Source organism: Triticum dicoccoides, chromosome 4A, assembly GCF_002162155.2.
Source record: "Triticum dicoccoides isolate Atlit2015 ecotype Zavitan chromosome 4A, WEW_v2.0, whole genome shotgun sequence".
Taxonomy (NCBI): Eukaryota; Viridiplantae; Streptophyta; class Magnoliopsida; order Poales; family Poaceae; genus Triticum; species Triticum dicoccoides.
Window position 1 is genome coordinate 111,576,233 of NC_041386.1, and position 16,679 is coordinate 111,592,911.

The following is a 16,679-nucleotide window of genomic DNA, read 5'->3' on the forward strand; positions in this document are numbered from 1 at the left end:
TCTGCTATTGGTTATTGACCAGAGACATGTCTCGGTCATGTCTACATAGTTCTCGAACCCGTAGGGTCCGCACGCTTAACGTTCGATGACGATCGGTATTATGGGTTTATGTGTTTGATGTACCAAAGGTAGTTCGGAGTCCCGGATTTGATCACGGACATGACGAGGTGTCTCGGAATGGTCAAGACGTAAAGATTGATATATTGGAAGCCTATATTTGGACATCGGAATGGTTCCGAGTGGTTCGGGCATTTTTCCGGAGTACCGGGAGGTTACCCGAACCCCCCGGGGAGTATATGGGCCTTAGTGGAATAGAGGAGAGGGAAGGGAAAAGAGGGAGGCGCGCCCCCAAGCCCAATCCGAATTGGGAGGGGGCATCCCCCCTTTCCTTCCTCCCTCTCTCCTCCTTCCTTCCTCTCCTACTCCTACTTGGAAGGGGGGAATCCTACTCCCGGAGGGAGTAGGACTCCCCTGGCGCGCCATACAGAGGGTCGGCCCTCCCCCTCCTCCACTCCTTTATATATGGGGGAGGGGGCACCCCATGGACACACAAGTTGATCATTGATCTTTAGCCGTGTGCGGTGCCCCCCTCCACCATAATCCACCTCGGTAATATCGTAGCGGTGCTTAGGTGAAGCCCTGTTCCGGTAGCAACATCATCACCGTCATTACACCGTCGTGCTGACGAAACTCTCCCTCAAAGCTCTACTGGATCATGAGTTCGCTGGACGTCACAGAGCTGAACGTGTGCAGATCGCGGAGGTGCCGTACCTTCGGTGCTAGATCGGTCGATCGTGGAGGCGTACGACTAGATCAACCGCATTGTCATAACGCTTCCGCTTATGGTCTACGAGGGTACGTAGACGATACTCTCCTCTCTCGTTGCTATGCATCACCATGATCTTGCGTGTGCGTAGGAATCTTTTTGAAATTATTGTGTTCCCCAACACCTCAGACTGGGTGAAGCCGAAAGCTAGCACTCTTAAGGGAATATTCGGTCAGCGGACTAAAGTCGTTTTTACATTTCTTCCACTATGAACCCCCAGATGTTACTTATACTGTGATCTTCTCAATCACAATTCGGGCATGCACATTAGCGCATGTACACCCAGGGAAAGGAACCCTTAACGGAACTATTCTCTCTGGAAGATGTTTCTTACAATCACAGTGTAATATAACATAGCTAGCCGGATACAACTTGTCTGTTCAAGCAACTATGACCCCTACGCATGGTTTCTGCGCATACCCCGGTCTATTTTGTCACTCAGGTATTTGGAAACACTCCGCACCTTCGGGTCCGGAGGTCGAAGCGAAAAGGTCAGCCATGACAAACGTTTTACAATCCGACTAGGGACGAATATGTCCAGGAAATTACATAGTCACTTAGACTCAAAAATTTCCTCCTCTATACCGTCTAACAAGCTGTCTAGCTTACAATCATGTTGGGAATATTTGGCGGCCACTTCTACTTGGTCATACACCAAATTAACGGGAATTTCTTTCCCATCTGACCCTAGAGGTCCGACCCGAGCCATATGACTTGGATCAAGCTTGGTATACCGTGTTTTTACCATGGCCCAGGCCTCTCGTGCACCTTCCCGGCAGGCTGATATCTTCCATAATCAAATACGCCACCGTGCCCCTTTGAACAGTTCCACGAGCTACGTCATACCTCCTGGAGGGGAGGCAGATGGCCATAAAGCCTTGGCAACACTCCGCATTGCTTGCCGAACTCGCTCATGCATCTGGGACAACTCTTGTAGCAGGTCGCCTTGAGATCCGGACATTTCCTCTTCGGGACGGCCAGTCAGCATACCTGCAGACATAAATCTGTCGGTTCCGGCCCTCGCTAAATTATAGGAAGGTGAATTTGAAGAGCATACTGAATATGTCGCCTTGTAGCCTCCTATTCTCCTTGACGGCGCCAGCTAGCCGGGCTCGAACATCTTTCAGTTCTTCGCCCAGTTGGGTATGGGAATCCTGCAACTTGTTCTTCTCATCCCCGACCCGCGTCAGCACACATTCGCCTGCTGCATGTTGTCTTTTGGCCTCTTGTTCACCATCCTGGGCTTCCTTAAATTTCCCTCTCAGTCTCTCTACTGATTCTGTCAACAGAAATATAACAGTATTAATACAGCTGGTATTTGATTATACCTTTTTCTGACGGGGAGAAGCATTACCAGGAGGTGCCTCCTTGGATTTTTCCAATTCGGGGTAGCTGCAGTTAGCTGAGTCTGACACTTTGCCAGCTCTTGAGACAGCAGTCTATTCTTCTCCATAAGTGGCTGATTATACAATGATCCTTTAATCAGCTGTATCAACTACTTTAAGTCTCGGGGGCTACTGGTATATGATTATTAAATCTACACTTACTCGCATATCTTTTAAATGCTAGTCCGTGGCTCTGGCAACTCCATCCCGAGCAGCTCGGATGTACGCATCGGCCGAGTTGAAGGCATCGGACGCCTCCTTTGAAAAGCCGGGGTCATGGAGAACAACCCTCCAACGACGATGATTCATGGCGCTCTCCACTTCAGAGTTCGTGACGGACATATCGTCTGAATCCTTTGCGGAAGGAGAGTCCGTCGCCACTCCCGTGTCAGCCCCCGTCCTCAGGGCAGGGTCTGGAACCTGACTAGTGGAGGCACGACCGGTAGGATCCCCGAACATAGTCCGGCGGACACTTTTCCTGATAGAATGCGACGGATGACATCATGATTTGATGTGGCGACCAGGAAGTGTATCTTTAAAGAAAGCCTTACCTCTTTGATGAAGGTTCCGCCATATTATCGTTTGCCTTTCTCTTTGAAGACGTGCTCGGCGTGGGAGCCGTCTCCTCGGAGATGCTTCTGGTGCGCATTGCGGCGTCGAGCGCCTCCCCTTTGGAGCACGAAATAGTGCGGTGGGTGAGGCATAATAAAGAAGCTCTTTCGAAGAAGGTGTCTGTTAAAATTACTTACATGCGAAGCAGGGAGGAGGCCGAGATAATCGGCAATGATGGGCACTTCCGTACCATCATAGCTCATCTAGTAGAACACTCCATTTTCAAGCTCCACAAATATGTCTGAATCCTCTTCGAATCCGGGGTCAAGGTCCCGGTTGTGGCCCTTCGGCTGGGGGTGGGGTTATGGATCCCCTCAATAGCCTTCCGCCATTCCTATTGCGTGTGGATAGGTTACTATCCATTAGAAATGATTCAGGGAGAGGATTGAGTAAAATGGTGGAATTGGAACTTACCCAGCTAGGAGGATTATACATGGAAAATCCATCTCGACATTGGAGATGAGTGAACTCCTCCTTCTCCCCTTTGTACAGTTCGGCCAATATTTTGGCCAAAGCGGTGGGAGTTTTCGGACCTTTCCGACCGCAGCGTAAGGCGTCATCTTCCCCATTATAGTTCCACATGGGAAGCCCTCTATATTGGAGTGGTTGGACCCCCCGCACGATGGAGATTGCCATTACCTCGATGATTGATAATCTGGACTGGGCGAGTGTCTTAATCTTGCCCATCAACTGACTGACTTTCGTGCTATCCTCCTCCTCGAGGCTCTGAGGGCGCCAGCTGTGGCATTTCTTCAACGGAGCACATGAAAATTCGGGGAGACCCATTCAGACTGGGTCAGGAAGAGCGACGTCGTCAATATAGAACCATTCGGAAGGCCACTCTTTGGAAGCCTTCTTCGGCGTGCCGGACAGGTATCCGGTCCCGACGATGCGCCATACCTTGACTCCTCCCACTTCGAATGTTGACCCCCCTTGGTTACGAGGGATGAGGCAGAACAATTTTCTCCATAATTCAAAATGAGCCTCACATCCTAGGAATAGCTCACACAGAGCAACGTAACCCGCGATGTGCGGGATGGAAGCGGGAGTGAAACTGTGCAGTTGGAGGCCATAATACTCCAGAAGTCCTCAGAGGAAGGGATGGATTGGAAATCCGACGCCCCTTAGGAAGTAGGGAACGAAGCATACTCGTTCCCCCCTGGACGGATTGGGGAAATTCTCCGCCTGAACCCCGCCGTTGAAGGACGTCAATCCTGCTCGGATGGGGACTAGATCCGCGGGGGGAAGAAAGCCCTGTTTTTGCATCTTCTTCAGCTGAACGTGAGATACGGAACATCTCTCCCAATCACCTTTTTTGGAGCCATGGGGATGAGAGGAAGAGCTGGGAGCGCTAGCCATGTTGGAGTGGTTCCTCCTAGCGAGCTCCGAGGATTTTTTTCGCAGGGTGAGGAATGGATCCGAGATCTATTCTCTTTAAATAAGCACCTCTCTTGTATGGTCAGGGTGGTATGTGCAAAAATACCCCGACCTCTCGTATTCGCTCGACACGTGGAAGCTGAAGTCAGGAAGGCATGGAAGCCGATGGGCGCGACATTAAATGGAAAAGTTGAATACCACTCTTTAAGTCAGGGACTTTGAAGTAGTCGAAGGAGGAACCCGCCTTGCAATGCCGAAGACAATCTGCGCGCCAGACACCTCATCATGGAAGTCTGGTTCAGGGGCTACTGAGGGAGTCCTGGACTAAGGGGTCCTCGGGTGTCCGGCCTGTTGGACATGGGTCGGACTATTGGGCCATGAAGACACAAGATACAAGACTTTCTCCCATGTCCGGATAGGACTCTCCTTTGCGTGGATGGCAAGCTAGGCGGCCATATGTACTATTTCCTTTCTATGTAACCGACTTTGTACAACCCTAGTTCCCTCCGTGTCTATATAAACTGAAGGGTTTAGTCCTTAGGGACAATCATAATCACATAGGCTAGACTTCTAGGGTTTTAGCCATTACGATCTCGTGGTAGATCAACTCTTGTATTACCTCCATAGAGAGGGCCCAAACCTGGGTAAACATTGTGTCCCCTGTCTCCTGTTACCATCAACCTCAGTCGCACAGCTCGGGACCCCCTACCCAAGATCCGTCGATTTTGACACCGACATCGGTGCAGAAGTTGAGCAGCCTAGCTTCATGAAGCACACTGAGGACTGGTGCGAAGTAAGGCAGTGATTCCATGTCCACATGAGGAATATGCACATGATCAAATACTTTGTCCTTATCGAAAAGCAGTGAAGAATAAAAGTTGGATTGGCCTGCGGTCCAGAAATGCTTCCTTCTCAAACGAGTAGAGTGATGTCTACTACACAACCTTCTTCTTGTAGACGTTGTTGGGCCTCCAAGTGCAGAGGTTTGTAGGACAACAGCAAATTTCCCTCAAGTGGATGACCTAAGGTTTATCAATTCGTGGGATGCATAGGATGAAGATGGTCTCTCTCAAGCAACCCTGCAACCAAATAACAAAGAGTCTCTTGTGTCCCCAACACACCCAATACAATGGTAAATAGTATAGGTGCACTAGTTCAACAAAGAGATGGTGATACAAGTGCAATATGGATGGTAGATATAGGTTTTTGTAATCTGAAAATATAAAAACAGCAAGGTAACTAATGATAAAAGTGAGCGTAAACGGTATTGCAATGCGTTGAAACAAGGCCTAAGGTTCATACTTTCACTAGTGCAAGTTCTCTCAACAATAATAACATAATTGGATCATATAAATATCCCTCAACATGCAACAAAGAGTCACTCAAAAGTCACTAATAGCGGAGAACAAACGAAGAGATTATGGTAGGGTACGAAACCACCTCAAAGTTATCCTTTCTGATCGATCTATTCAAGAGTCCGTAGTAAAATAACATGAAGCTATTCTTTCCATTCGATCTATCATAGAGTTCGTACTAGAATAACACCTTAAGACACAATTCAACCAAAACCCTAATGTCACCTAGATACTCTAATGTCACCTCAAGTATCTGTGGGTATGATTATACGATATGCATCACACAATCTCAGATTCACCTATTCAACCAACACAAAGTACTTCAAAGAGTGCCCCAAAGATTCTACCAGAGAGTCAAGATGAAAATGTGTGCCAACCCCTATGCATAGGTTCATGGGCGGAACCCGCAAGTTGATCACCAAAACATACATCAAGTGGATCAATAGAATACCCCATTGTCACTGCGGGTATCCCACGCAAGACATACATCAAGTGTTCTCAAATCCTTAAAGACTCAATCCGATAAGATAACTTCAAAGGGAAAACTCAATCCATTACAAGAGAGTAGAGGGGGAGAAACATCATAAGATCCAACTATAATAGCAAAGCTCGCGATACATCAAGATCGTACCATCTCAAGAACACGAGAGAGAGAGAGATCAAACACATAGCTACTGGTACATACCCTCAACCCCGAGGGTGGACTACTCCCTCGTTGTCATGGAGAGCGTCGGGATGGTGAAGATGGCCACCAGAGAGGGACTCCCCCCTCCGGCAGGGTGCCAGAACGGGTCTAGATTGGTTTTCGGTGGCTACGGAGGCTTCTAGCGGCGAAACTCCCGATCTATTCTGCACCTCGATGTTTTAGGGTATATGGGTATATATGGGAGGAAGAAGTACATCGGTGGATCTCTGGGCTGTCCACGAGGCGGGGAGGCGGGCCCAGGGGGTGGGCGCACCCCCCACCCTCGCCGGCAGCCCGGGACTCTCCTAGTCCAACTCCGATACTTCATGGGCTTCTTCTGGTCCAAAAATAAGTTCCGTGAAGTTTCAGGTCAATTGGACTCCGTTTGATTTTCCTTTTCTGCGATACTCTAAAACAAGAAAAAAACAGAAAATGGCACTAGGCTCTAGGTTAATAGGTTAGTCCCAGAAATCATATAAAATAGCATATAAATGCATATAAAACATCCAAGGTTGATAATATAATAGCATGGAACAATAAAAAATTATAGATACGTTGGAGACGTATCACAGAGTCATACGGATTGTAATCTGTGAAGAATACATGCTCATGGAAGAAGTCAATAGCCTTGAATTTTTGCTTCTTGGTGAAGGGATTCTTCGGCTTGGGCTGAGGAGTGTCAGTTAAAGTCATCACAGCCTCAGGAATCACATTCTCAGGAACCACAGGCTGAGGAATTTCAGTTTCTGCTTCAGTAATGCATGGGCCTTCAATTCTTCATCAACATTGACATCAGCACTAGTGGACGGAATTTCTTCAGGAATGGAAGGAGTGGAGTGATGATCTTCAGAACCCATTTGAACTTCAGTGTGCACTGGGGACTGAGGAATTTGTTGCGGTGGGGTGAAGAGTGGAGAGTTGGGGTGCTGACTATCCCAATTGTCATCATTCAGCACTGGAGTGGAGCACCCACATCTTCTTCTTCATTCAATTCTTCAACGCCGGCCTCTTTAGCAGTGAACTGAGGCATGGGCGATGAGACGACTGGGGTTGAAGGGGTATTATCTGCTTCAATTTCTTCGTCCAACTGCTCTGAAAAAGCAGTAGAAGGAACATCTTCATCAGATCCGCTTGGGATCTCATAATCTTCACCAAAGGGAACGAGTTCCTTTGATGGCATACTGGAGACAGGAACAACATCAATAGGATCCTCAAATGAGCTGGCTAATGTCTTCATCTTCTTCGGGACTGAAGAATCTGATGAAGCAGATGCTTTCCTTTTATTCACTGCTGCTCGTTCCGCAGCCTTGGTTTTCTTCGCTTCTGATGCAGAAGGAAGAACTGGACTTGGCGTTGGTGCAGGAGGAGCAGAGGAAATTGGTTCAGTTTCCTCAGGCGCAACTAATGCAGTTGCCCTGGCAATTTCAGTTTCTTCAGGCACATCGGTTGATGCTTGAGCTGGCCTAGCTTGTTCCTCAGGTGCAACACTAGTGGTTGCCCTAGTAATTTCATTAGCGGCTAGAATAGAGTCATCAGCCCTAGTACTAGCAGTTTCATCAACAGCCTGATTTTCATCAGCGGTGCTGGCATGTTCTTCAGTTGGCTGAGCAGAAGCCTCAGCCTGAGGATATTCATGTTGCGTTGGGGCTACAACATTGGTGGTGAATCCTTCAGCCAACTTGATGAATCTGACTTTGGCTCCAAGCCAGTCTGTGCGGTAGACCTTGAATTCATCACTGAGTCCTTTGATCTCAGTTTGAATAGCCACAAGTTCATCAGTTGTCATGTTCCTTCTTGTGCTGCACTTTCTTCAGCTGCCTGGCCTTTTCAAATTTCTATTTTTCCTCGCCTATGAAGGCGGTCAGCATGTGACTTTGGCCAGGAGTGAGGTTGAAGTCAGGCATAGGGGTGTTGGGATCCTTGTGCCAGAGATGAATGAAATCGAGGATCAACTTTGGATCCAACATCAATGGCACATTAGTGCCTTTGGCTCTAGCGGCCCTTTCCTGTCTGTCTCTGATGATTTCAGCGAGTTCCTCATCATCAGCTTTGTCATCACTAGATGGTACTTGGAAGGCGACCTGCTTCTTGTGAGGACTTGGTCTAGTGCCTCGTCCAGCAGTGGCCTTAGTCTTCAGTAGAGTGGGGCCTGTTGAGGGTTGCGGAGGAGCTGAAGAACTGCCTGAGGCTCCTGAGGCAATTGATTTGCCTGAGGTCCTTTGACACGCGGCGAGATGTGCAGGTGCAGAGGACTTTGCCGGAGGAGCCGAGGACATTGGAACTTGAGGAACTTGGGCAGCTTGAGGAATTTTTGGTGATGGATTTGAAGAACTAGGTCGTGAGGGCATTGCTGAGGGGCTTGGCCATGAGGGCATTGAAGAAGAAGCACTGGCTTATGTGCGGGATTCTTTGGCATGGCCTTCTTGGGCTTGCTAGCAGAGGCCTCAGCAGTGGCAGCAGCAGAGTCTTCATTGAATTTCTTCACTGCCTCTTTTGCTATCTTGGCCAGTTTAGCTTGACGCTTTGCCCATTCATCAGGATAATCCTCACTGTGCTTGAGGCTAGTGGGGTCTGTAATTTGGTGTGGCACCCCGGCTCAGAGCGACCGGTTTACCCTGCATTGCCAGCCCAGAGACCGGGTCTTCTGGCAACACACAACATATTGGTACAGAAAACAACCGCTTTATTGATGCTAGCGTAACAGAGTTCATATTACAACAGCGGTCGAGGCCAAGCGGCACACTCGGTGCAGCTGAACAATATGTACATTATTTAGTGAACATAAAGGGGCCTCGATCCGAACAACTACATGGCAGCGGAATAACATTGTAGCGGAAGCTCCATATCATAGGGACACCGATGTGGACACGATCTAGACTCGAACATCGCTCCTTTCCAACGAGACTTTCCTGAAATATGGCATGACACACCAGGTCAGTACATTGAATGTACTTGCAAGCTCACAACAAGCATAATCATAATGACAAACAATATCATGATATTTAACCAATTAAAATGCAACACTATATGTCAACATGCTGTGATCATGCTTGAACGTCCCTTGGGACAACTTACCAACCGTGATCATCCTTAGATCACAAACACACCGCCAAGGTGGTAAAACACACCACCAACGTGGTCGTTAACAACATGACTCGTGATCCTTATGGCGATCACAACCATGGCCAACATTTGGTCCCAAATTCTTCGATGGCCTTTCTACCATCCTCAACAATGCAAAGTTCTATAGCTTAGTGTGTAATTTTTATTATTCGTTGACTCGTGGTGGGACCTACAGAGTCTGCTGCCAGGTACAAGCCTTTTGCACAGGTTGTCCATCCTTCTTTGGCTCAAACTTGCGCTTGTTGTCGTTGTTAGCAGGCCTATTATCTAATATAAGCTTGTGCTCTCGTTCAGCAATGAACGCCTTATCTACCAGAGTTTGGAAATCGGTGAAATCGAACATGCTGAGAGCACACCGGAGTTGCGGAGTTAGACCTCCAAGAAATCTGTCAATCTTCCTGTCTTTAGTGACCACGTCATACAAAGAGTAACAGGCCAAATGATTGAATTTTTGCAGATACTCAGCCATAGATTGATTTCCTTGGACGAGCGCGAGAAATTCACGCTTCTTGGCCTTCATAACTCCAGTAGGGATGTGATACTTGCGGACCTTATCCTTGAATTTTTCCCAGGTGACTTCCTGATCAATCGGCCACATGGCTTTTGTATTTTCCCACCATATGACAGCTGCGCCTTCAAGGTAATGGGTTGCAAAGGGGACTTTATCATTTCCTTCAGTAAGAGTGATCTCAAGCTTTTTCTCCATGGTGCGCAACCAATCGTCCGCATCCAATGGGTCAACAACTTGACTGAAACTGGGTGGATTGGTCCTCTGAAAATCTGACAGTATTGAGTGATGACCATTGTGATTTCCATTCTGTCCAACCATAGCTTGCACACTTCTCAATATTTCAATCAGATCATTATTCCTTTTCTCTTCAAACATATGCAGAACTTGCTCGGTGGAGGGAGGATCAGGCGGTGGAGGTGGTGGCTGAACGTACGGTTCGGGAGAATATCCTGCCTGTCGTGCGGAACGACAAACAGGAGTTTCCTCATGAATGTTGCTACTGCTGCCTCCCTGCGTCATCCTATTGAGTATTTTTCCCAAGGCAAAGCAATCGAGATGAGAGGCATCTAAGAATAAAATTGGGGGAAAAGCCAGCAACAAATCTCGAAAAAGACAAAAGAGCGAAGAAAATACGGCGACTAAAGTCCCAGCATAATTATACATAGACTTGTACATGAAAATTAAACGACCTGACTGGTTCCACTACTCTCATACATGAAGCATCATGACTCATACAACTACATCCGTACACCATCTAGATGATTGCGAATACTCAAAGACATTACTGCTCTGCTGGTGCTGCGGTGTCCTCCCCTGAAGCGGTCTCAGATCCCGAACTGACATGGTTAACGGAAACCTCCAGGTCAAAGGTAATGCGACGCCGCTGCCTCAAGGGCTCTCCCTCAGGGGCAGGGGTAGGATGAAGCATAGGGGCTGTAGGAGTAGCAAGAAGTGAGGCCCACTCGGCAGGAGCACTGAGAGTGTTCATGGCCGAGACGCCTGTGCTACTCGGGGGAGTAACTGGCGAAATAGGGGAGCTAGAGCTAACTGGGACATAAGAGGTAAATCCCAGAGAGGACGGAGTAGTGGTGGATCTATTAGTGACCAAGGTAGCGGCTAAATCAGTACGAGCACGAGTCATCTCTCGAGCCACCTCATGGATCATCAGATAGCTAGCAGTGATATAGCGAGCAAGATGTCTAGCAACACTATCAGACTCCGGGTCAACGAGAGGAAAACGGACACGACCGTTGTCGTGCAGAGATGGATAATAATAGAAACCTGGGTGGTGCTGCATTTGAACCTCGGTATAACGAAGCTCGACAAGGACCTCAAATACAGCAAACTGGACAGCTTGAGAAGCGGTGGAGGCGTAACCGCTCCGAGAAGTGCGAGTGTAAGAGCCAGAATCGGAGCTGGTGCGCAGAGTAACCACTACATGATACTCATACACTGAATCTGCTAGACGCTCCCGGTACACACGATAGACGGGTTCGTCTCCGTGAGGGTACAGCCGACGCCACACGTTGCGAAGAAGGTGCGGTGACGTGTACGGCATCAGCTGCAACTGGCACGGATACGGCACCGGAGCCATCTACACTCACAACCATTTGCAGGTTAGCATAACAATAATAATCAAATGACTAGAATGCAACGACCAACTATGACTGTTACCGGCACTCAAATTTACTCGCGCCTAGCGTCCAGTTAACACATCGTAGTCTAACGTGGCCTACAGTCAGCGCGGCTCTGATACCAATCGTCGTGGCACCCCGGCTCAGAGCGACCGGTTTACCCTGCATTGCCAGCCCAAAGACCATTTCTTCTGGCAACACACAACACATTGGTATAGAAAACAACCGCTTTATTGATGCTAGCGGAACAGAGTTCATATTACAACAGTGGTCGAGGCCAAGCGGCACACTCGCTACGGCTGAACAATATGTGCATTATTTAGTGAACATAAAGGGGCCTCGATCCGAACAACTATGTGGCAGCGGAATAATGTCGTAGCGGAAGCTCCATATCACAGGGACACCAATGTGGACACGATCTAGACTCGAACAACGCTCCTTTCCAACGAGAGTTTCCTGAAATCTGGCATGACACGCCGGGTCAGTACATTGAATGTGCTTGCAAGCTCACAACAAGCATAATCATAATGACAAACAATATCATGATATTGAACCAATTAAAATGCAACACTATATGTCAACATGCTGCGATCATGCTTGAACGTCCATTGGGACAACTTACCCACCGTGATCATCCTCAGATCCCAAACACACCACCAACATGGTCTTTAACAACATGACTCGTGATCCTTACGGCGATCGCAACCACGACCAATATTTGGTCCCAAATTTCTCTATGGCCTTTCTACCATCCTCAACAATGCAAAGTTTTACAGCTTAGTGTGTATTTTTTTATCATTTGTTGACTCATGGTGGGACCTACTACGAGGTGTCCGTAAGTGTGGATGCGGCTATCGATAGATTATACACTCTCCAGAGGTAGCGCACTGTACCAACACCACGGAACCCATGGCCTCGCACTCCCATTCGGTTGGACCAACGACATTCTGACGAAACCCCTCCATTGCCACAGCACTCTCCCGGCCACTCCGACCCAAATCCCCAACGGGCTGGTCTCGGGTGGCCCCGTGTCTACCAAAGACACCCCGACCACCGTCGTGGTCAAACTCCCACTCGGGGACACTCCCACTCGAGGACTCGGTACCATAATCTCATCAAAGAGCACACAAGATTATGTCTGCTTGCCGGGCTAGGGAAAACACGACATAACCTTCCCTAGATGGAGGCACCGACCAGAGGCCGTGTCAATGGACCGAATCTAGGCGCCCCATAAAGGCAAATGTGGTTGCACTGGAAAGAACTTGATTCAGCGACACCATGACCCAGTCAACGGTGTATTCAAGTTGAGTTATTTTCAGTTTCAACTTAAACTAACAATGACCAGTGTCATAGCATGCCATGAAATGCAAAACATAACATGCATCATAAAAAATGACCGATGTTATCTTTACACCAAGCATAACTGTCAACAACTCACGTTACTCTACTAGCTCAAAATGACTCACAACTGAACCAAAATATTTTGCAACAAGTTTCATTAATTTCTTACGCAAGAAAACAACTCCGATAACCTTTTCATATGCATAACAAAAGATTTTACTATCAACCATTCTTACTTTCTTTATCACTAAATTAAGTTCAAACTTTCTGTAAAACAAGTAATATGATCTAACATAATATTTAACAGAATATCTTCTAACAAATTTTTATCAATTTCAGGAAGGCAATAATATAGCTAAAATAACTACCATGCATAACAAAATTATTTCTAACATCACCTTAAATAAATCTTAACTTGCTTTATCCACTAAACTAGTTGCAACTATTCTGTAAATCAGGCATAACAACTATCCAACATTTAACAGAATGCAAATCACTCAATAATCATTTAAATGCATGGATTAATCATTTCATTCAAGTGAGAAAATCACAAATATTGAAATGGCATCATAAAAATGTTGCTGTGGCTTGCCTTAGTGTAGATGAGGTTCACAAGCCTCCTGGTGATCCTCAAGACAAGCCTCACCTTCTGAAAATAATTTTAAACACAAAAAGAAAATATCAAGAACAGTTCTGAAATTCACCATAAATTCTAAACAGCTCAGAAAAATCTCATCTTTGGTGAGCTGTTAGACTTTCTTTCAAAGAACATAATGCAAAAAGAATCAATTCATTTGGACTTATGGTTAAAAAGTTATAACAGTTTGAAGTGTTCTGTAAATTCAAATGAATTTGAATAAAAGAAAAAGACTGGGGGTGACGTCGAAGGCGTAAAGCCCAGGGGCGCCACCACTCGTACCACTTCGCGCGCGTACTGAGTTGCTGACTAGCGGGCCCCGCTAGTCAGGTGGGGGAAGAGGGAGAGAGAAATAGAGATGCCCGCGGCTTCGCCGGAGCTATTGCCGGTGACGAGGGCTCTTTGCCCAAAACGAGAAGGAGGGATGGCAAGAGGAGGTCGAGGCGCACCTGCCCATACCCGTAGTGTGGCTAGGGGTGGTCGAACGGCGTCGGAATCTTGCTCGCGAGCGGAGGCAGAACGAGGGGGTCGCAGGAGTTGAAGAAGAAGGCGAGAAGGGGCCACTCCAGAGGCTCCAAGCGGGCGAGACGGCCTCACCGGGGAGAGGCGGAGGCCCTGGAGGGGTTGCCCAGGCCCGCGAGGGGCTGGAGCTGCCGCGGCGACCAGAGCGGATCGCCGGCGAGCTCGAGCTCGGGGACGGCGGCCCGAGGCCTGCCCGGCCGGGCTACGGCTTCCTACTCGACCGTGGAGTGTGTGTGAGTGTCGGAGGATGCTCGAGGAGGTTGGGGAGGGGCTCTATATATAGGCGAGCGGCGAGGGTGCTTCGGGCTCCGTTGGTGGACACCTGTCCACGGCGCCCGGCGACGAGCAGCGTTAGTGAGAGGGGGAGAAGGCGACGGAGGTCACGCGTCCACTGTGGGCGAGCGGAGATGAGCACAGGATCAAGGGGGTGACGATGAGTACAGTGCGCTCCGCACTGTTGGGCTGGCTGGACCTTGCCCGTGCTTGCTGCGGCGAGCTCCGACGTCGGCGAGTGCCAGGGCGGAGTTAAGGGTGTCGAGACGATGATGGTGGCAAACTTTGGCAAGGTTTGGCAGGCGGGGGAAGCGAGCATGCGCGAACAGAGCGCTCGGCGGGTCCCAGAGCGCGTCGACACGCATGCCTGACATCGTGGACACGCATGGTCACCACGCGAACTCTCTCCTTAGGCCAGCCTTTGTCCAAAAATCATGTCTGGCATGTTGTTCGCGGTGGTTTTGAAGTTTACCACGGTTTGGTTTGGATCCAGGTGCAGTAGAGAAAATTTTACAAGTCTGGTAAGTTTCTGGACAGTAACTTTATGATGTTACTGTGGTCAACTGGCTGGGAGTTTGAAGCTATGCTTTGGAGGCTAGCTTAGAGTTACTAAGGTAAATAAGCACAAGAAAGATCAGGTCAAATGGAGCAAGTAAAATGGTAGTTGCTGTAGAAACCACCATTTTTGTCCAGAACAGAAAAGATTTTCTGTAGCAAAAATATTCCAAAAAGTGATGAAATATTTTTGCTCAGGGAGGTGCCCTACGGTCCCTAGAATATTTGTGAATTTTCTTAGAATTTTCTGAGCCATAAAAATTAGGGTTGCTTTGGAGCAAACAGATTTGGCTTATGGTTTTAGAGAGAAAATGAATATTTTTCATTTAAGAAAAATATTCCAAAGATTATTTTGTGGTGTATCAGAAGTGAAATGATGGTTTGGGAGAGAAATGAACACTTGGGTGAAGGCCAAGGATGCCCAAGTGTTTAAGTCCAAATGAAAAGATTCAAAAACTCCATGTTTCAAAAAATTTAAATTGAAAACTAAAAAAAAATAAGAGAGGGCAAAAACCAGGATGTCACAAACCTCCCCCACTTAGAATGAATCTCGTCCTCGAGATTCGGTTGCTTGGGAAAACCACTCTGGATACTGACTCTTAAGGAACTCTTCCTGCTCCAAAGTTGCTTCTGACTCTATGTGATGCTCCCACTGAATTTTGAAAAAAAAATCTGACTTTGCTGCGAGTGACCCTTTCCAATTGATCCAGAATTTTGAACGGTCTTTCTTCATAAGTTAAATCCTTTGCCAATTCTATTTCAGTCATTGTAGTCTTTTTGTCAGGCGGGGATATGCATCGTCTCAATTGCGAGACATGGAATACATTGTGTATATCTAACAACTCCGGGGGTAGTTCCAGTTGGTATGCAACCGTACCCACTCGAGACATAATTGGGAATGGACCAATGAATCTGGGTGCCAGCTTTCCATGAGTCTGAAATCACTTAACTCCACTCATAGGAGTGACCCGGAGGTACACGTTTTCTCCGGGTTCAAAACTGACCTGGCGATGCTTTGCATCATAATAACTCTTCTGACTGGATTTGGCCAATTGCAGACGGTCTCTGATTTCCCTGACTTGTCTCTCAGCTTCCATCATGAGATCGGTTCCGAAGATACGGCTATCTCCAGCTTGAGACCAATTTAGAAGAGTGCGACACTTACGACCGTATAGGGCTTCATAGGGCGACATCTTTAGACTGGTCTGAAAACTATTGTTATACGAGAACTCAGTGTATGGCAAGCAATCTTCCCATTTAGCTCCGTTGGCTAGCACACAGGCTCACAACATATCTTCGAGTATTTGATTTACTCGCTTTGTCTGACCATTCGTCTGAGGGTGATAAGCAGTACTATATTTCAGTGCTGCCCCCAAGGCTCGATGGAGATGGGACCAGAAAGCGGAGGTAAACAAAGAACCTCGGTCAAAAGTGATAGTCCAGGGTACTCCATGCAGACTGACGATTCTGGATACATATAGTTGTGCAAGTTCATTTTCTCTGTATCTGGTGCTGATCGGGATGAAGTGAGCAACCTTGGTGAGGGTGTCCACTATAACCCAGATTGCGTCTTTGCCTCGCTGAGTCCTAGGCAATCCGGTGATGAAATCCATGCAAACATCATCCCATTTCCATTGTGAAACTGGCAGTGGTTGGAGAAGTCCGGCTAGCTTCTGATGATCTGCTTTCACCTTGTTGCATATGTCGCAACAGGCTACAAAATAGGCAATGTCTTTCTTCATCGCATCCCACCAGAATATTTGCTTAAGGTCTTCATACATTTTCGTACCTCCCGGATGAATGGAATACGAGGATTCGTGTGCTTCTGACAAGATTTTCTTCT